The sequence below is a fragment of the Drosophila novamexicana genome, unplaced genomic scaffold, assembly GCF_003285875.2.
Source record: "Drosophila novamexicana strain 15010-1031.04,08,12 unplaced genomic scaffold, DnovRS2.1 tig00000817-arrow-arrow-pilon, whole genome shotgun sequence".
Taxonomy (NCBI): Eukaryota; Metazoa; Arthropoda; class Insecta; order Diptera; family Drosophilidae; genus Drosophila; species Drosophila novamexicana.
The window spans coordinates 2,532,296-2,553,808 of NW_020824827.1; the positions used below are offsets into that span (position 1 = coordinate 2,532,296).

The window sequence follows — 21,513 nt, forward strand, 5'->3', positions numbered from 1 at the left end:
AAATAGACAGCACGCCTTGTCGAGAGCGGGATTTGGCAGGAAACTAAAAAAAAACAACAACTCATGCACAGTCAGTTGAGTTAACAATTGCAATTTTTACATTCAAGCTTCGGCTCTGTGCCCCTTGTGCGAGCTTTGTGCATGCTGAACATTTTACTGTTCGCCTATCCACTGACAGATAAATCAATCAAATTGTGTTTTTTATTTCGTATGCATTCGCTTGGCAAGCCATTGCTGAGAATTGCACACATGTGCGAAATCGAAATGTTATGTGCAGTCAAAGACTTCCAATTAAAATTCCCCTTTTTTCTGCTTTTGTTATCTCCCATTCAAAGCAAAAATTGCTAAATTAGCTTAAGGCTTAGCAAATGTGTGTGTGTGTGTATGTGTGTGTGTGTGTGCCTGCCATCAACTTTTGTATAATCGAAAAACTTTTACACTTATACAATGAAGCACCAATGGGGCAATGATTCTCAACAAAAAGCCACAAATTTTATGTGGTTATAACGATATCCGGCTCGAAGCGCGCCCCCCTCCAATTTTTGCATAGCACTACGAACTAATACCCTGCGGTAGCGATAGAAAAAGTAAAATTCACTCCTTTGACGTGCAGCTTTGAAGGCATAATTAATCATTTTGTGGCGGGTTTGGAAAAACTTTTAACTAAAAATTGGCATCAGCATCAATTTTAATTTACTCGATCGGGTTAGGTTAGGAGGGCGGCTGTTGGCAGCGTTAATTATACAATTAGCTTGCTTTTTGCCCTGCTAAAAAGGGAATTGGCAAATGCTGCGGCTGATTGTTCATAATCAAGTATACGCCGCATGGGCGTATGGCGATAGGAGCACAGAGAAACTTTTGAGAGCCGCGTGATTTGCGTTTTTCGCTTTTAGTTAACAATTTGTCTTGAACTGTCGACTGTGGATATTGCGCATTTTAAACAATTTGCGGTCGTATCAATATTTGCCGAATGTGTTTTGAATAAGAAATGAGGTCGAAACCCGTATAAAATGTAGACGGCAGGCAACCCTCAATCCCCACGACGTGTAAATTCATTAAAAATTTGCTGCCACAGAAGCGAAACATGGCGCACAATACACAAATCCGCAACGCAAATAAAAATGTTTGCGGCCTGAAAGTGAAACAGAAAGCTTGTGTGATAAAAGTCCCCAAAGCCGGGTGCCGAGTGTCGGCTGCCGTATGGTGAAAGGAAACTGGAAAGGATGCTAAACGAACTATTTGAACGTCTATAAATAAACACGGAAACCCATTGGAGAAACGTATTTGGGACTACAAACATAAATCGAATCTTATTTATTTTGCTTTAGCAATTTTTCCAGCCCAAGTGTTGCTCTGCAAAGATAAAATATATTGAAGACCTTAACCCGTCTGTTGACCCAACACAGTACACTGTCCCCCTCGGCTCAACATTTGTGGTTGTTTCAAATAGCCTAAGCCCCTGCAATACCCTTTTAAAATAGAAGATCCTGTAGATTTGCAAACTAAGCAAATTTAATTTAAAATATTTAAAGTAGGGATTTACCTTGTTTCGTATGAACAAGTCTGGTATATTTCGGGTTACTTATATTGTATGACCTAATTATATTTACACTCAATTTAATTTAATGTTGTTTTGTAAGGGCATTCAAGGTGCGACCTGATCGTAAGCAAAAATTCATTTTCTTGTTGCTTTATTTATGTGTACACACTTTGCCAAAAATTCGGGTCAACATTATGGGCAGCAATGCTTTTAAATATGCTTTGGAATGGGGCGCTTGCAATCCGGGGTCACTGTGCGTGTTGTCTCTAGCTGCTATTTGAAGGCATCTGCCGCTGCTGCCGCTGCTGCTGCTGTAGCTGGTCCCGTTCTGGCTGCTTATGTGTCTGTCATCCGACTCTAGTATATGCTCTCACACAGAAAATTGCAAACAAACACACACGAGCTGCGAGAGCGCAGCGAATGAATGAATAAATAAGCCAGAGGCCCCGATCCTTCCGCTGCCCTCGGATTCTGGCTGGGAGGAGGTGGGGCGGTGACTGCGGACTGTGGGGTGCACTCGAAACATTGTCTGTGTCTGGGTCTGTGACTGACTGTCCTGGCATTTTTGGACAACGAGTACGGCAAATGAAATGCCGCGCAAGAATTTATAGAAATTTATTTGTGCGCCGCACTGGCTACAAAGTAAACAAATCTAGAAACGTGCCCGTGTCCCGGTCATAGAAGGAGCACACGGCCCGGCGCAGGCAAATACGCCCACGCACGCCTTCTCAGATTTTGGAATGTGTATGTGCGTGTGTGTTTTGTGTGTGTGTGTGCGTGTGTGTTTTGTGTGTGTGTTGCGTATCACAGAGGACACGCACGCACATTTGCCGAAGCATGAAAGCGAGCCTGAAATTAAATTTTCGTAAATTTGATTTGAAACGCGTGCGTGGTAATTCATTTAACGCACCTTTGCTGCAGGTGATTGCAACAATTGAAACTGCTTTTTATATTTAATTGCCTGTTTATGCGTCAATCAGGTTAGCCACAAGGCCTGCTCACAAAATATGGGCATGCTGTTCCATAATTGTTCCCCAGCCACGCCTCGGGCTCTTGAGATTTTGGGCACGTTGTGTCACGTTCTTCAAAATATGAAACGTCGACTGATTTTTAATGAAGCCAACTTTTTGGCCAAAGGTACAAAGTCAGGAAACTAGCGCAGCCCAAAACACAAACACACAACACACACAATATCCCCAAGCGGAGCGAGGGCACAGGACATGGAAGAATGAAAAAAGTTCACAGCTCTCTGATTAATACATACGTGCACTAAACGGGCGCTGTGCTCGGACCTGGCTGCTGTCACCTCTAAAGTCCGGCAAGAGTGTTACGGTCATGTACGCAATAATTAAAAGTATCGAAACTTCAGAGTGTGCAAGTGTGTGTGTGTGTAAGTGTGTATTTCTGTGCGAATGTGAGCACTTGTCGCATGGGCGCGCGGCTAGCCACTCTCTGTGGCTGATTGCGAATACAAAGATTCAATGGGTGGGCACAGGGCGGTGCTGGGGGCAGTGGCGAAAAGATATGCCACGTTACGTATACGACATGTGGCCGATGGTCTCACTGTTGTGTGTGCGGTACGTGAGCTTTAACAATCGTATGGGATTCTTTCGCTTCTTCTGCTGTGTTTGCCATGCTCCGCCCTGTATGTGTGTGTGTGTTCCAGTTGCCTGGCTAGTCAATTTAGGAGCATGGCATAGATTGCCAACACACACACACGAAACAAAGCAAACGACAAATAAACAAACAAACGAACGAAACGTAACGTAACGTTACAAACGAAACGTTGCCATTGCCATTCCCATTCCCATTGTCCTAGCTGCTGCACACGAAACGTGTGTATAAATAAAAACTTTGCAGCAGTTGCCCCAAGCTGGGAGCAGGCAGATCCCGAGCTGTGGTCTGAGCTGAAGCCAGATATCGAGATAGCCCCTCGGTCCAACAGTCCAACAGCCCAACAGTGGCCCATCAAGCGTGCGCTGCCCTTGCTAATACAAAAAGCACACTTAAGTTATTGTTACTGTTATTTAGTTAGTTTACGCCACTTTGTATTATGTGTATGTGTGTGTGTGTGTGTGTTTGTGGGTGCTCTTTATCTGTGACCGTATTTGCTTTTTATTGTTTGGCATTTCTTGCGAATCCACAACCAAAACCAAACACCCAACCTGAACCCCGCCGCCGCCGTCGCCGTTTGGGGCAACAGCTCCACATTGATTTGATTGATTCGAGCTGCGTCAGCTGGGCGCGTGTGTGAATAGAAGGCAAGCAGAAAAAAAAAAAAAAAACAGAAGTAAAATAAAAGCGGCTGGCGCCAAAACAAACAGAAATGTGTGCACCGCCAAATTGTTTGAAATTGAACAATTTTCAATAAGGGCACGCCTGCGATCGACGCAATAAGTGCTTTAACGCTGAAAGTCTTCAATTGAATGAATGGTGCAATTTAATTTTCAAATGCATACAATTTCAATTATAAATATTTACACAATATTTCAAGTCTGGGCTTTAAAATAATTCTTCAAAAATATATATGAAAAGCTTCTTATTTTTGTGAGACTAATAAAAGCAAATACGCTCAAATAAGAAGATTAATACAAAATAAAAAATATTGATACAAATTATGAGAATATCAAAAAAAAAAGAATTTATTAAGCACTTTTCGAAAAATGTTTAAAATCAAACTATAAATAAAACACGTTTACTGCAAACCCCATAAGGATCTATATATATATATATACAGAGGTAAAGATGTATAGAACTACGCCAGGGACCATTTGGCGTTAATTCAAAGGGCTTTTTACACGCTAGCACACATTTTAAAATATATTCCCAACAAGATACAAATATATTGCATAGGCTTAGGTGCTCAGCTATACTTCAATTTTTTATTTATTTTTTTATATATATAAAATGGGTATAAGGGTATATTGTATTTGTGCGAAAGCCGAATGTATGTAACAGGCAGAAGGAAGCATCTCCGACCCCATAAACTATATATATTCTTGATCAGCATCAATAGCCGAGTCGATCTAGCCATGTCCGTCTGTCCGTCCGTCCGTCTGTATGTATGAACGCAAGGATCTCAGAACCTATAAGTGCTAGAGACTTGAAATGTAGATGTAGATGAAGGTGCTCCTAGTTCCCACGCAGATCGAGTTTGTTTCCGATAATCGATAGCTTGCTCCGTTTCCAAGCAATCGATAAAAATCGATATCGATATCCTGTTTTTTGGGCAATTTTGGTAAATAATAAGAGCTAGAGTCACCAAACTTGACATATAGCTTCTAAAATAGAATATATATATGCATTTGATGTTGGAAGAAGAGGGTTCAGGGTATCCCCTAGTCGGGAGCTCCCGACTAGAACCTCTTACTTGTTTTTTTTTGCACCGCTGTCAGCAACATGAAAATGTACTTTGCATGAATTTGTACATTATGCTTGATTTTTTATTTATGCATCAAGCGGGCAAACCAAATACGTCACATGGGTGTGCGTAAGCTGCAAACGACTGAGAGTGTGTGTGTGAACTGACGTATATGTATATGTTTGCCCGTGCGCAGTTATGTTGCCTACTTACGGCCACTTTCAGCTGAATGCCACACCCTAACGTTATTCTCGCGTGCTATGCAGCAAACGAGGTTTAAAATAGAATTTAAATGATCCCTAGTTACATTAGCAGACCTTTTTTTTCATACCATTTAAAATGATTTAGAATTTTGTTGTGAAAACTAGGCGCTAATCTAGTCGCAGCTTGCCAGATATCTGCTCTTTTGTCTATCATTTCTATAACAAAATATTATTATTATGTTATTATCATTATTAAATGGATTCAATCTTTGCGCTGTGATAATAGAAGTAAATATTATAAATATATGCATTTATCAATATAAGCGATTGATTGTCATCGTTGTCATCATTGTTCCACTTGAAGAGTCACGCACAAATATACTGGGTAAATGCATGCGAGCGTCCTGCGGAGCTCTATTAAAATTTAATTGTACAAACGAGTTGCCAGGGCAATGCTGCATCATGATTTAAACGAGAGCAAAAACGAGTGGGTAGTGCCGGACATTTGGTGTGCCAGACAAGGCCAGGCAAGCCGAGCGAAACAAAGCTAACAAAGGGCAGGTGCGAAATGCGCACAAAGGAACACTTACTTAGCGTGTTTAGCAGCAGAAGCACAGCTCATCATGCTGCGCACAGGAAGCACAGGACAATCAATGATGAGCTGGGCAAATGACAAATAAGATGATTATCAAGTGAGCAGCAGGGCGAGCACCGGCTCAAGCACTGGATGCCCACAGGCAGAGTCGGGCTCAGTGTCAGGCAGTCCTGGTGTACTGGTGTCCTGCTCCTCAGGGTCTGGCCGGGCCTCTAAGTTGTCGCAGTTAATGTTCACTGCGCAAACATTTTAATAAAAATGTCAGATTATGCTTGCTGACAGGTCGCGTGACACGCTGCCAGCGACAGGCGGCGTCTGCGATGATGTCGCTGGCTTCAAGTGTTCCTGGCAGGCCTGCACCCGGCTGATGTATTTATGATGGGCATGGGCATGGGTAAGAGCCGGAGGATGAGCCATGTTCAGCAAATATGTGAAGCACGTTTTGCGATTTTCTGATTTTTTTTTCTTCTATTTGCTGCAAAAACCATTTGAAAGCCTGTGCTGCGCATCGGCTTACAGTTTAGTTTATTTGCGTGAAAATATTTAAAGGGGAGACACGCGACGGCGACGGCGACGACGACAGCGGCAGCATCAGAAATCAACGCATGTAGGCCTCATAATTCTGTCAGCGTCATAAACGCGTCGCTAGGCTCAACATGGCGGCTGCATGCGCCCGGAATAATAAACGACTATATCCAATTCAGCTCAAACCCTCAGCCTCAACGGCTCACCGCTTACCGCCTGAACATATGTTCATGTGTTACATACACACACACACACACACACATGCACACAGGCACGCTTTATGTTTTAATTTGATTTGATTTGTGTTTTGCAGGACGCCGTATGTGCAAATATTGTTAAGGCAACCAAATTTGATTTATCACGCACAGCTCACTGCGCCCCGTGGGTGTAAGCAGGTCGGTCGGGTGTTTTGGGCCATGCAACAACATGCCGCGGGCGTCTTAATTGGTTTTTGTGTGTGCGAAATTTGGCCATGCCAAATACGACGCCCATGGGGCGACAATTAGCTGCAGTCAATGGGCAGCTGGGCAAACAGGATATAGTTAGTTGGGGAGACGGCTGTCAGGTGCTGTTAAATGCCCGCAAGCAGCACACCAAATAGTTGGCAAAACCTAAATGCCACATTGTGAGGCAATTGCATGGCAAAAAGCTTTTGGCCCAGCTGCCAAGCAGCAGCAAAGCGCTTAAGAACAGTTCAAACTACTCCAAATCTAACTATTGCCATTAAGAGAGATGCACATCTAAATAGGTATCATGTGCAAATTAGATAATACTCTTGGGATTGAGACACATTTTTGCTTAACAATTGTTAAATGTACTAATTGTTATCTACAGAAGTTAATATTAAACGGGAACAAACCCTTTTAAGAATATTTGTATATATATTATATGTAAAATATCAACTATTTTTATCGCCAAATAAGTTTTGAAAATTTTCCACAAATTGGCAAGTTGTCACTTTCTATTGTATCTGGAAAAGCAAAATAGCTTATGAAGGGCTTAGAAAGTATTTCTCCAGGCATATAATATTCTATACGTAAAACACTTTTAATATTCTATATTTAATATGAAGCTGTCAAATCCTTTCTGAAATATTGTCACGTATTGAATGAGAAATATGCTTACAGGGTATCTCATAGACTTCCTGCAAGCTATATTTGTTTGGTGTGAACGATGCTAAAGAAGCAGCAGCAGCAGCTGCTGCGTCAGTTGCCGGTGGCCGCGCTTAGAATTTAACTGCAATTTTAATTATGCAGCAGGCGGTGGCGAGAGCGCGATGGGCGTGGCTCAAGGGCGCGACGAGGTCATTGGTCAAAGGCTGGCGCAAGAGGCAGCGAGTGAAAATTAATAAAAAATAGCTAAAACTTTGCCTAGTGCATTACGAAATCGTGCGCGTGAGGGCTTGGGGTGGCAGGTGGATCGTGGGCAGTGGGTGGCGGGCGGTGGGCGGTGGGTTGTGGGGAGGCTGAGAAGACAGCTGCCTTGTGGCTGAAATGCAGCCAGCCCTAACAGCCAACTGCATAAAATGTAACAGGCCAGCGTCAGCGTCGGTTGGGTCGAGACCCGGCAGCATTCAGAAACAATTTGCTGCAGATTATGAAAATTGCTTAAGAAATTAAATTGCTGCAATGGGTCGCGGCTGCGGCGGGGCAGGGACCGGGGCTGGTGGATATACAATGGGCTGCGGTCGCGTCGGCAACAGAAAATTTGCATTTCCATTTGTGGTTAACGGCAGGTCGGCGGAGGCGGACGTGGAGGCGGAGGCAATGCCTTTGATTTGCCTGGCACGTAGCATAAAGGCAAATGGGGAAAAGGATTTTTGCTGGCTGTCGACTTCCTGCGGCGGCTACTAATTCAATTTGCAATAACCACAAGAACAGCTCCAGCAACAGCAGCAACAACAACAACAACAACAACAACAACAACTTCAACTTGGCAATGCTCTAATTATGTTGCGTGGAGCGTTTGGTCAGCAAAGCAGCTTAGGACATGAACTTTATTAAAAATATTTGCTCATTCGCCCCGTGCTCGGGACATTTACATACTTTTCAGTTGTGCTGCGAGTAAAATTTTTATGAGCCTTTGGTTCGGTCCGCTCCGAGGCCTATTTTGGGGCTCAGAGCACGCGCACCGCCTATAAACTTCAGCTCGAGTTTTGCTTATTTTGTGGCCCGCTTTTTATACTGTTCAATTAGCATAATAGGCACACAATGAGTCCGAGCGCGGAGACGCGACTGATCCTTTTGCCAAATAAATAAATGCATAAATACTTTGCAAGCCGGTTGTGGCTACAAAGAGAGAAAGAGAGAAAGGGAGAAAGGGAAAAAGGAAAAGGGAAAAGGGGGAATCAGTGCCACCCCTCGAATAGTAGTGCTCATTTTGAAAATGGACAGCAGGCAGCAAGCAGCATCATTTCCGGCTTGTTTACGCAAATCGAGCACATTTCGCATAATTTCCCATTGCCAATGCCGAGGCTGTGCCTCGCATGCCAAAGTTTCTTGCATATCAGCCAAGCGTAGGAATATCAGTATACTATATACACATATACATTTAGATGTGCGCAATGTTTTTCTTGTGGGAAATTTTATGAAAATGTTTTGCAAATTGAATGAAAACATATTGACTATGCGATGGCGATGGCTATGGCGATGACGATGAAAATGACGATGTCAACGATGGCAGCGGCAAAGAAAACAACGTTGTTGACGTTCGACATTCGACGTTCGACACTCGACGGGGGCGAAAAGGACGCCCAGGACTAGCAGAAGCTGTGAGCATCGACAGCAAATCGTTTGATGTTAGAACTGCAAATACTTGTATATTTGCGCATATATGTATACAAATACCACACGCACACGTGCGCACGCATATTCGCTGCTATTTGTGTTTGTGTGCGGTGTCGTGCTCGGGGATTTGGGTGACTACTTGTGCGCTTTTTGTTCCTTTTCTTTCGCATTTTCCTTTTTTTGAATATGTCTCATTTGAAATTGTTCCTTTGCAATTTGCATAGCATGTTTTCAACACACAATGGGGCCCCATCAACATCAACATTATGTATTCGCATGCCGAACGCCCGCGCCCATTTGTTGGAATTTGATTTTTAAAGATGCCACAAAACCTAGCCACATGCAAACACGAATGCGAGCGGTGGCAAAAACATTGACCCTAATAGCTAATAGACAACATGCTGCATAAATTCCTTGTGCCGGCTGCCTACGCCACGGCCAATTGGCTGCAATATAACAAAGTGCAGCGGAGCGAGTGCCGAGGGCAAAACAAAAGAATATGCCAAGCGTGGGTAAAGCGAGAGCAGCAGCTGTCCAGACCACAACAGATCCAATGAGAGCAGTCAGTAGCTCCAGCCGTCGACAAGGGTTAGCTTAGGACGCACAGAGCATGCAGGCATAAAAATAACAATAACAACAAAATATCGTGACGGGGCATGTTTTACTGGGCACATGTAAAAGTGGGAGTCAGTGAATTGGCAATGCAAAGGAATTTGCATGGGAGAAACGTTTGTTGTATATAATACAAATTTATTTTCCAAAAGATACAAGTTTCGTTTGAAAACTGTTGTTTGTATTGCTAAAAGTAAACTTAAGTATCCTCAGATTTCATCTTAAAACTGCTTTTAATATTCATTTATGTGATGCAAGATTTTTGTTATATGTTACTCTTAAGTTATTGAACTTTGTGTATCTACTATTGCTTGTTACTTTAAAACTCTTATACATGAGCTCATGACATGGGAAAGGGAACTTAGATTTTCCAACTGCGAGAAATTTTCATGTCCGTTAAAATGGTAAATATTTGTAAGCTCTTTTAGGTTTAGTTTTCATAGCTAAAACTTATACACTCGCAAAAAGAGCTTATTGAAAACTATGTGCACTTTGTTGTTCGAGAAAAAGTAAGATGATAATTTTTGTTTAATGATAACCATAAAGATATGCTACGCTTTTTATGGTAAAACCAAACGCTTGCTTGAAACAAAAACCAAGATATAAGTATAAACACTAAACTTGTTTGATAATATTTCTTTTGTTTTTCTTTCGAATGAAACACCCTCAACGTAAAAAGCCAATTCGATAAGGAGAAGAATTAAAATATACTATACTGTGTAGAATGTCCAGGAAATACGCTTACAAATCAAATTGGGCACATACTTATTGCTTATGACTTATGTAGCCCAAGTACTAGGAATCAATGCAAATTCAATTAGCTAAGAGTTTTATTTCTTTGTTGTTCATGATGCTGTTACGGTGACAGTTAGAGAGTTCTTTTTTTATGCTCTACCATCTGCTGCTGGTTTCCGTCTAACAAATGATCAGCTATGGCGCCAAGCTCTCCTGTTTTGGACGCGTGGCTTGTCTGGTTTTTTTGGGCTGACAAACAAATATAAAATAACAAAAGAAACCAAACGTGCTCTGTCCGCCCGACTGCCAGAACCTGGCTGTTGCCTACAGTTCGGGCAGCCTTGCATAATTAAATCAGATCACATTTTAAAATTCCATTTATATTTACCTCTGGTCTGTCTGTCGCAGCAGCTCGTAAATCATGATTAAAAGCTTCGGGCGACACAGAGACCAGCCCGGACATACAACCCAATCCTTGACTAACAACTTACTGCTATGCCTAACACGTAGCCAAAATAGGACAACGGGCAACGGGCAAACCTCAAACAAAAAGCGCTGCGGCCAAAGAGACGACAAAGCGAGCAGCGCTTCTTATTCCTGTTGTATCTGTTGTTGTTTTTGCAGCTGCTGGTTACTGACTGACGAAGACGCCGACTGGGCGAGATTCAATTCTAGAGATACAAGTGGCAAACAAGCAAAAGCAGAAGCTGAAGCTGACGCTCAAGCTGTAGCTGGAGTAGTTGCGGCCGCTTAAGTGAACCAGTCGGTGACTCATTTCACACACACACACGTACACACACTCACTTGGGCGACAAAAAAGCAATGGCGAGAGATAAAGGCAGCGGGCAAAAAAAAAACTTGATATGGCACAATATTGTACATACTCGCACTTATATGTTGCTTGGCTTGTACATAAGGCAAGATAAATCAAATGTGGCGAGAAATTGCAACAACAACGGCAACAATAAGCTGAATTGCTGAGCAGCTGAGCAGGCAAAACCACAACAACAACAACTAAAATAGTCGCCGTCGCAGCGTTGCAGCAAAAAAAAAAGTGAAAAAAAAAAGAAATAGTAAACCGAAAATGCGAAAAATTTATCCAATTTGGTAAAAATTTAGGTCACAGCCGGGGACTCTGACTCTGTAGCGCCTGGAAGCGCCACCAAAAACGTCTGCAAAAGCGCAGCTGCCATTGTCTGTGCAACGATAGCAGTATGTGTGTGCGAGTGTGTGAGTGTGTGAGTGTGTGTATTTGGAGAGGCCACAGGAAGTGCTCAAGTGCAACAGCGGACAGGCGGCAACAGCAAGTGCTAAAGCCATTGTCCCGCCAGGCTGCGCTCTTTTTTCTAGCTCTTGTGCTTGCTCGAGTTGATGTTGTGTTGTGTGTAGCATGGGAAAGTTTTTGAGATACAGCGCAGATATGCAATGTCCAAAACGGGTCACAGGCTGCAAAGCTCAGCTGAAAGAGGCAGCCGCCACAAAAGTGCGCCATAATAAATATGTGGCACAAGAGCGAACGAGCGAGCAACACGAACTAACTAAAATATAAAACATAAATATGAAGTGACAAGAACTTAGAACCGAGAACCGGGCCCAACCACGACCCTTGCCGCACATAGAGATATGTACTTATATGTACATGTCGAGAGACAGACGTGAACATTAATGGCAGCGCGGCGCCTCTTGACAGCTAATGGCACATGAAATGAGTAAATTATCACATACCACAGCAGTCCTTCAGGCAGCTCTGCCCGCCCGTCCGCCTCTATAAGTTCCCCCTGTTACGCGGCTAATTTGCAGTGTGCTAGCACGCTCCCAAAAGAAAACCAACAAGCCACAACATTGCGTATACGTGATATGAGCATTTTCTTCTCCGCTGTCTGATATGTGTGCGCTCCCCTTAGCGTGGTTGCGGCTGGGGCTGGGGCTGGAGCTGCAGTTGCTGCCAGTTGCCAGTTGGCAGATAAGCGAAAAATGCAGCGTAAAAAATTGAACGCATATTTCACAAACACAAATGACAAGCCGGGTTGGGGTAGCTGTGCCGGGCGCTGCACTCTCAAGCCATTCCAGCAATGCCAGCCAGGCAGACAGGTAACCAGGTTGAAAGCCAGCAGCCAGTTGGCCACCTTTGGCTGTGGGCATGCCAGCAGACTGTGGCACTGTGGCATTTTCTGAATTATTTCGCACGATATGAACTTTTGCAACAAGTCTCAATAATTCTCCGCCGCTGCCAAGATGGGTAATGAAAGAAAAGCAGCCAGTTTTCAGCATCCTGCCAGCCCACCTGCCTGCCCGCTCAGTCGGGAAGCTGTAGCCGTAACCCGCATCCGCTCTGTTATTCTGCATTAAATCAATGAATCGAATGCGCCAGGCGGATGTCAGCGAGTTGCCATTTTGAGAAATTAAAAGTGTCCGTTGCCGTTTTCATATCCGCTGCCCCTTCCGCTTCCTGTGGTCGCTCGACCGTCTGGGCCCACTCTGTCAGCACTTCGCCTTAAGCTCAGGTAATTCCCAAAAACGCAATCCTATTAAAAAAGAACGCAGCGCGTTCAAATTGCTTGCGCTAGCGGGGTGGATAGGTAGGCGTCGCCGCAAAGCACTCGATAATGATGCCCTGGCTATGTCATGGTCTATATCGTGCTCTTGGCCACGTTAATAAGCTACCCTAATAACCCAAGGCGACCTGCTGTGGCAAACATGGCAGCCTGGGTGCCGCTGCTGCTGCTGGGCCATTGGGAGGGCTCGGAGTAGAATTGTGGGCGTGCCAACGCCTTTACAGTTCGTCAATTTTAATGTGCGGGGCACTCGGGACATTCTCGGAAATCGCTGCTCAAAGTAATTCAGTTTTATATTAAAAAGATTTCGCGTTGCCTGACTCTCTTTCGCCGCTTCCTCTTGCCCGCTCATTTGCATTGTGCGTCGTTCAAAAGTAATAAAATAAACAAGTGTCCTGGAAAAAAAGGACGAGTACGAGAAAGCAACAAGGGGCGAGCTGGAAGGGAGGGCTGTGTGTGTCGATGGCGGCCGGCAAAATGGTGTGAAAGTGATTTATATTTTAATTCAAAAATGAATTATTTAGCACACTTTTTAATTCCTTTTGGCTCTGTTAGCCCGTGTGTTTATTTTTCTTTATGGCCAAATCTGAAATTCTGATTACTTTTTATTTGCTTTTATTTTGGAGTTTATTGCATTTGCCACTCCAAAAGAAATGCAAATTTTTCGGCCCATTATTGCGTCACATTTAACTTGAGAAGAGTCCCAGCTATCAAGAGGCCTAAAAGCTGTCTGTTGACATTTGGACAGCCCCAAAGCATCAACTGCACTTCAACTTCATAAACAATCTGCCGCGAAAGGCATTAAAAGCCATAGATGGCAACTTATTTAGAATAATTATGCATACATTACAGCTTATGCAAAAATAAGTTAGCAGACTACATATTGCGTTACGCAACGCTACCTTCTCCGGTAGAGCTGCAAAACGCGACATATTGGTCATGATCCTTAAATTAGATTTTGGTAAATAGATGTGTGCAAATGACGCGTTCCTCTCAACTATTTTTATCGATAGTACGAGATAGGTGTGAAATTAGATTCTATGACTTTATCTTGCCTTATCGGAATTTATTGTTTCTTTGTTTTTCGTGCTTTTGAGGCATGCAGCGAAGTCCAACTCTATTACACTTTTCTGTAAGTGTAGCCATAACATCCTGGGATTGAATTTATATATTCAATAGCTATTCGACAAATATGTTAATAATCCGTATTTTAAATTATAAATGATCTCCCTATTTTCAGCTATCAAAATTCATTTATTGTATCGTTAGACAAACAATTGTTGTATTTACGATACAAGAAACTAAAAAAAAATAATGTTAAGGATATATTCCAAGTGGTTTCGTTATCCTTTCGAGGCAGTTCCTGCTGCATTTGAATTATACAAGTGCCGAAGACTGTCGACCATGATATTCTGTTCTATGTAATCATATGTAAATGGAATCTGCAACTGCTTGCTCTTAGCCTGGCTGTTCCATAAATTTGCACAAATCTTCTATGCCCTCTGTCATACAGAAACTTGTTATTGTTGGCTATAGCTCCGACTGGGTTCGGGTGTGCGCGTGTGTGTGTGTGTAAGTGCCTGTAAAATCGACGCTAAATTCGAGCGGGGGCGGTAACTGCAACTGATTATTATGAGCACATAAGCAGCAAGTGGAGTTTTTGTGGAGTGGGGGAGGGGCCACGACAACAGAGGTTACACAACAGGCCCCAAGCAAAAGTCAAGTGCACAGAAACAAAAAGGAAGCCAAACTATTGGCAGAATTTGCGATGACTGCCAGACAACAGCGAAAAAATTTGAATATAAAATGCGTTTGTGGCAAGGGACAGACAGACGAGGCAAACTGCAACAAGCGGCGGCAACGGCAACGGCGACGGCGACTGCGACGGACAACAAGCAGCATGACAATGGCCAGATCCTGCGGCAACAATGAAATTGCGTATGTAAATTTGATGTCGTTACCAGTGGCTTCGGCAGCATCGCTGAAATAATTAAAGTAGAATGCGCCAGAACAACAACAAAAAAAAAACGAAGCAAAAGTGCTGCGAAAAAAGATGAAAAGTCGCAATGGGGGGGCAGTTGAAGCTGCAGTTGCCATAGCGCCCTTCTCTGGGCTGCCTCTGTTTCCACTTGTCCGTCCATATGCAAAGCAACTGCACCAGCTGCTGCGACTCCTGTTCGCATTGCAAATGCAACAACGACTCGCCAGCGACACTGACGCTGACTCTGAGTGCAACTTGTCAAAAAATGTCGCAACAACAGTGACAGAAGCAGAAGCAGGCAACACAGCATAGAGAAGGAAATCGCTTTGCTTTGGCATAAATATGAGTGCCATCAAATTAATATGCGCCGCATATGGCTGACGATTTTGTGGTACAACATGTTAAGTGCATGCAAAGGCAGATGCTGCTGCTGGAACAGCTGCTGCTGCTGCTGCTTTGGGACGCATGCATAATGCTGGCAGCGACGCCTTAGGATGACTCTTCAGCATCTTGGCAGGTTTTTCACGCTGCACGAGTGGCAGGACAAGTCGCCAGGCACTGACTTGAGTTATGATGCTTAGCCGCATCGCTGCAACTGCCACGATAACACTTTCAGCGCAGGATGTGGCCGGGCCGGGTGGCTGGAGGGTCGCGTTTAATTTCAGCCGCCAGCACCCGCAACTGTCCGCGGCGCAAAGCTTTTACTGGAATTGTCTGTGGCATGCTTGCCGCTGACACTCGACAATCGCACATGTTGCACTGTCACCTCAAGTGTAAGAAGTTGCTGCAGCAACCAGCCCTAAGCAGCAGCAGCAGCTCCCGACGTCGCCATCTTTGTCACATGTGCCCTTTGTCAATTTTGACTGCTTCTATTGAGCATACTAGATGCCCTTTTAAAAAGTGTTTCAGCTGTGCAACTGTGTGGTACGTCTTCTATATAAAGAAGAAGTACGACGAATAATAAAGTGGATATAGCTGCTTTTCTTGATGCAGGCCTTACATATTTGCTGCCAGATCGTACAATTATGATTTCTTAAGCAATTGAGAAAATAATAAGTTAATTTATACATCATTAGACAATATTGTTGCAAATAAAATAATATTAATTTAGTTAAATTAATTGATTTACAACAACTTTTATCAGCGTGAGGAGCGGGGGTTCATAGAAAAAGTAGCTTTTGGTTAAAGATAGCTTAAATCGTCTTGTCGTAAGAGAAAACCCATTGAAAGGGTATATGTTTGTCGATATGTTGTCTGTTTTTTGGATTTTTGTCATTTGTCTGCTAGGCAACCACTAAGCAAAGACAAACGCCAGGCTGTCAAACGTGTCAGGCAGATAGAAAGGAAACGAGAAATGAGAAACGCACAACAACAGAAACCCTAAAAGATGAAGCTGGGATCCGAACCGAACCGAACCACTTACAACTTATGAGTGGCAGCTTTGATTTCGAGCTCGAGCTCGATATCGAATCCATTACTTCAATTAATGAAATAAAATGATGCTCTATTGCTGCCACAATTTACGCCTGGCTAATGGGATGTGAAATTTGTTGACAAAAAACGCGTGAAAATGCTTCTGGATAACATGAAGTTGCGTGGCAACTGTTTGGCAGCTGTTGATTCCGGCAGTCCAATGCTTCGGTGGCCAGAGAGTTGGTTTGCCTTGGTTTTGGCTCAGTCAAAGGCAACGGGCTATAACGGGCATGGCCCAGCCCCCCTGTCAGATACACATTTATCCGGTCAAAGGGGCGTGTCCATGGCCAAAGGCATATTAGGTACGCATCACTGGACAGCAGCCTGTAAAGCAGCCCGGGAAAAGCAGCTGCTGTCCCATTTGATTAGGCTCTGCTAGCTGGGCTTTAAAGGATATATTGATGAAGGCATTGCCATAGCACTTCTGTGTGTGTGTGTGTGTGTGTGTGTGTGTGTCTGAGTGTGTGCGTGTAATTGTGTGTGCAAAGGTGCGTTGTGTTCATGGAGTCAAAGGTTCGCTTTGACTTGCAATTAATTTGCTTTGTTTTTTGCACTTGACTGCGCCCGGACAGACTTACAAGCGCTCATCCGCACAGATAGAGCGAGCAAGAGAGCGAGAGAGAGAGAAAGAGAGAGGCGGAGAGTAAGACAAGGGTTGGGGCTGTGTGGCGGTAAATGGGCATTTTGCCAAACCATAAATTATTTTATTAAGCCACTTTGGCTGGCCCTTCGGCACGCCCCAAAGTTATGTGAATTATTTTGTGAAAGTTAATTTCATGCAATAAATTCAAAATCGCGTTGGCAACAATTCATGTTTCGTCTGAATTTCTCTAGTCGACGGCCTTCGGGTTTTGTTTTATGGGGCCCTTGTTTTGCTGGCCGTGTAATTATTTGTAGACAGAAAAGTATGTACGTACAGTGGCAGCCAAAAAGTATGCAACACAATTACAATTTCAGCAGGTGATTAAATGCGCAATAATTGTTTCCATTGCTGCTGTTGTTGTTGCCGCTTCACTAATGGCCGCAATTAGTTAGCCAACCTGAGCTGGTGGAAAGAGGGGAGGGGAGGGGCGTGTCTCTAATTTATGCTTGCGTGTCTTGCCGCAATTTGTTGCTGCCATCGCCAGTGGCAACATTTAAATAAAATCAACTTTCCGCTTGCCAATAAAACTTTACACTCAAAACGATAATTGCCCGCATTTGTCGTTCCTGCCACTTGACTTTGTCTCCAGTCGGCTGTGGCGCCCCGTCGTGTGTGTTTGTGTTTGTATTTGTGCTTGTGCTTGTATTTGTGCTTGTGTTTGCTCTGGCCGGCACTTGGGGCATCAATAAAAATCTCTTGATAAATGTCCAATTTAATTTTGTTCTCTTACTTATCTTGCGCCCGGTCTGTCTTGGCTTCGCCTTGCCGGTTCCTGCCACCGCCCACATGGATTTCATTTCTTTTATGTGTAGTCTCAATTCATTTTTCTTTTTGTTGCCTTGATTCTATTCCGTTTCATTGCGCGAGGCGTTCGCCGGTTCCATTTCTCACACTTTGGCGGATTCTTTTCTTATACTCTGCAATGATGACGTAGCTCGAAATGGGCATATCTGTGCCAACTAATGTTAAAGGCCAATTTAAGTGTGTGTGCCGACATAATGAACAGCATTGTTTCAGGTTCGTTTATTTAGTGAATTACTTCAGTAATCCACAGAGAGTCCTCAATTCTCAACACACTTTACACTCTACACACACAGAAGTATGAACTCTCAAATTATAGTATATAATTAAAGAAAAATCGTAGCTTAGCTTAGCCGTTCGTTCCAGCTATATTAATTCTCGATTTATCAATACCTTTATTTTCTTAATTGATTATTTTTGACATGTTTTAGTTTGCGCTGGAATCGATTACTGCGGTCTTATCTTTATCAAGCGAATAAATAAAGGAAGAATGTATAATTATATAACTTAAATGATTATCTTTATTATGCATTATATAAAAAAAGCGAAGTCTTCAGCAATTATTATAATCTGTATTATAATTTTTAAGATATACATACTTTACAACTCCCATGAGGATATCTGAAGGTTGAGCACGCTTCTTTTGCAATTTGATTTTACTTGGCTTCAGCATATCAATTCAATGCCGTTCATATTACGTATATTTTTTGTTCACATTTCATAGCAAAGTCAGGCATTTATTATTTTTTTTTTTGGTCCACTTGCACTTTAAACGTAATTTAATTTGTCTTCCCATTTTTACTTGCAGACATTGCCGCCAGCAGACAGCGTCTGGCGCCGGAACTGTCTAACGGGTAAGAAATATGCTCGAGCTTTGATTTAATTGAACTTGCGCCATTTGCTGAAGCAGACTTGGCCTGCAGCTGCATTCCACTTTCTAGTTATCTGGCATATTTTAAATGTGGTGGCTTATTAAACAGCAGTTGGCACTGCCACTGGCACTGGCACTGGCGGCAGCTAATGGATATACACTGCGGCGGGTCCTGCGCTGCTGAGCTCCAGCAGCCACATGTGGCCCGAATGGGGGCCCGGCAAATATCGCCTCATTTTGTATGCTGTGTGCCAAGACTAAAATCAATAAATCAAAGCCAGGCTGGCAGGCGAGTCGTCTGGTAGCTAGGCAGGCGCACGGGGTTCTTCAAGGCGACGTCTTGAATATGGCACGCCGGCGTGTGCCACGGCCACAGCTGGGCCAGGCGACATATTTGCGTGCTGCTATGCAAGCAATGCCCACTCACCACCCCTCCGCCACGAACCAACCTGCTAGCCACTCCCTTCAAGGTCATTTACTGGCAAGTTTGCCGTGCTATCGCAAAGAACACTTTGATAGCCAGTCTAAGGGCTAGGCGCGGCAACAGGTTAGCAACGACCCATAGACAAGCAAAACATTGCACATTGCCCAATACGAGCTGAATAAGGGATATATGCATGTGTGTGTGTGTGCGCGGACCACAAAGGCAAATACGCATAGCCCCAAACTTCAAGCAGCTCAAAAGTTTGGAGTTTTAAAGGCTTAGTCCTCCCATCCCAATTGCAGCGCCCCCTCGCAGAGCAGCCCAGCACAATCCCTGGGACCCTAGAGTACGGCTCTGCTGCTTTTTTATGCTACGCGCTGTGGGCTTAAAAAGCAATTCCGCAACTGTTTTTGCAATGGCGCACGCCATGACGACATGTGTGTGCCAGGGCCCGTGTATCTGTGTGTATGTGTGCGTGTGTGTGTGTTAAAGCCCCATGCGGAGTCCTCATTCAGAGCCCCTTGGGCTGGCAACAAAGCTATAGCAATGCCAACAATGCTGTCGTTATCGTCGTTTTCACTTCAATTAAAAGTTGGCAACTTTTCTTGCCTGGTTTACCTAAACGGCAGCGAAGCCCGCCGCACTTTTACTGCTACTGCTGCTCCAACTGCTACTGCTGCTCGAATTGCCATTATGCAGATTCGTATGGCTGATTACCAAATTACAAACTGTAATGGCTGCAATTGTTTTGTGTACGGCTGGCATATGGCATGCCAACGACAAGTAGGCCGCCAAATTGTCACAGCGAACAAAAAAAGAAGTCGCTAAATGCAGGTTGGGGACGACATGAAGCCATACTAAGCCAAGTGCTATTTGCCAAGCACATGCAACATGCAACATGCAGCATGCAACAAAAGTAGTTGACACACACTCCTAGAGAAGGTCACTTGCTAGCTTGAGGCTCTCTCTCTCTCTCTCTCTCTCCCGCTCTCTTGCTTAAAGCACGTATACGCCGCGTGGGCCCAACGACTTCCGTGCTATTTACGCACCAGCGCGTTGCTTGGCTCGCTGCTTGCCTACCGCCGGCTGCCAGCTGCCGTTGCTTGCTTGACTGCCAGGAATTTCCGCGAACGTTAATTGCGACAAGCCAACGCGACAAAGAAATACCTTCTTCTGGCTGCTCCTTCATTACACCTTTTATGCGATGCTCCCTCCAGCAGCAGCAGCAGCAGCAAAGTGTGTACAATACACCTTATGTCGGCTTGAATACACTTAAAGGCATGAATTATGTGAAGAGGCATTCCAGAGAAAGATTTACAGTCCGCCATGAAAAGCTTGTCCAATCTCCGCCCAAGCAAACAATTTTTTTATTTTGTAATAATACTTTTATCTGTAAATATCAAGTTAGGGTATTTGGGTTTTGGTTTTCTAAGTTATTTCTAAACTTTTGTGGTGTTTACCCATGTTTTCATTCGTTGCAACCACAACAAAAGCAATGACTGGTTGCATATGTCACCCCCGTGAAGCAATTGCAGTGCATTTAGGGTCTGAGGCGTTTTATAGACGTGCCATTTGAGTTTGTCGGCTTCGCTTCAGTTCTTTGCTATTCAAGCGGTTTTCTATACATATATATATATATATATATATATATATATATATATGGGGTATATATATGGGGTATATATTTAGCGCTCTGCTTTTTCTCCATCGTGTCATTAAAATTGATTTTGCAGCAGGCAGCTAAAGGGGTGGGCAGCCACTCGCAGTTGGTTTTTCTATTTGCCAAACGACAAAGAATTTGCTAAATTGCTTTTCCGCTTGCGGCGCACACCTTGCCACAGCCACAGTTGTTGGCAGTGCGTTTGGCTTCGCAATTAGTTTTTGCCTTTGGCCGCAACTAAATGTTGCATTGACTGCTAGCCACACAAAAAAAAGCCAAGACAGAGAGCGAGCAAATTGAGAGAGAGAAAGAGTGAGAGAGAGAGAGTTGGAGATACATAGTCACACGCAACATTTTCTTCGATCCCTTTGTGTGCGGCATTGAGCATTGTCAAGTTATAGTTGCAACTTTGGTAACTGTAACAAAAGCGATTAAAAGTCCCATAAAAACCTGAGCCCATTAATAGCGCAATAATATTATCAGCTTATGTTCGATGCCACGCACACAATAACATAATCGTTCGGGAGGCGGCAACAGGAACAAAGTAGGCTCACACATGCTGCAGCGGGGGCTGGCGTTGCCCCTGCCGCCAAAACTAAACTTTGTCTCTTGTATTTTCATTAACATTTATTGGTTTTTTACTTATACTTCCGAGCATCATAGCTTGCTGGTGGGGGCCGTGCTAAGCCAGTGCAAGTCCCAGGGCCAAGAGAAGTTGCGCCACAATATTTTGAGGTCGTTTCAGCGT

The 21,513-nt window shown here is 43.7% G+C and overlaps 1 protein-coding gene across 1 annotated transcript in view; it reads left to right on the top strand.

The window, feature by feature from the left end:
- LOC115764156 overlaps window positions 1-21,513 on the top strand; it is a 62,439-nt gene that overhangs the window by 10,762 nt on the left and 30,164 nt on the right. The window contains exon 2 of the mRNA XM_030707032.1: window positions 18,619-18,664. The gene's annotated coding sequence lies outside the window, so the exon portion shown is untranslated. The remainder of the gene's footprint in view (window positions 1-18,618; window positions 18,665-21,513) is intronic.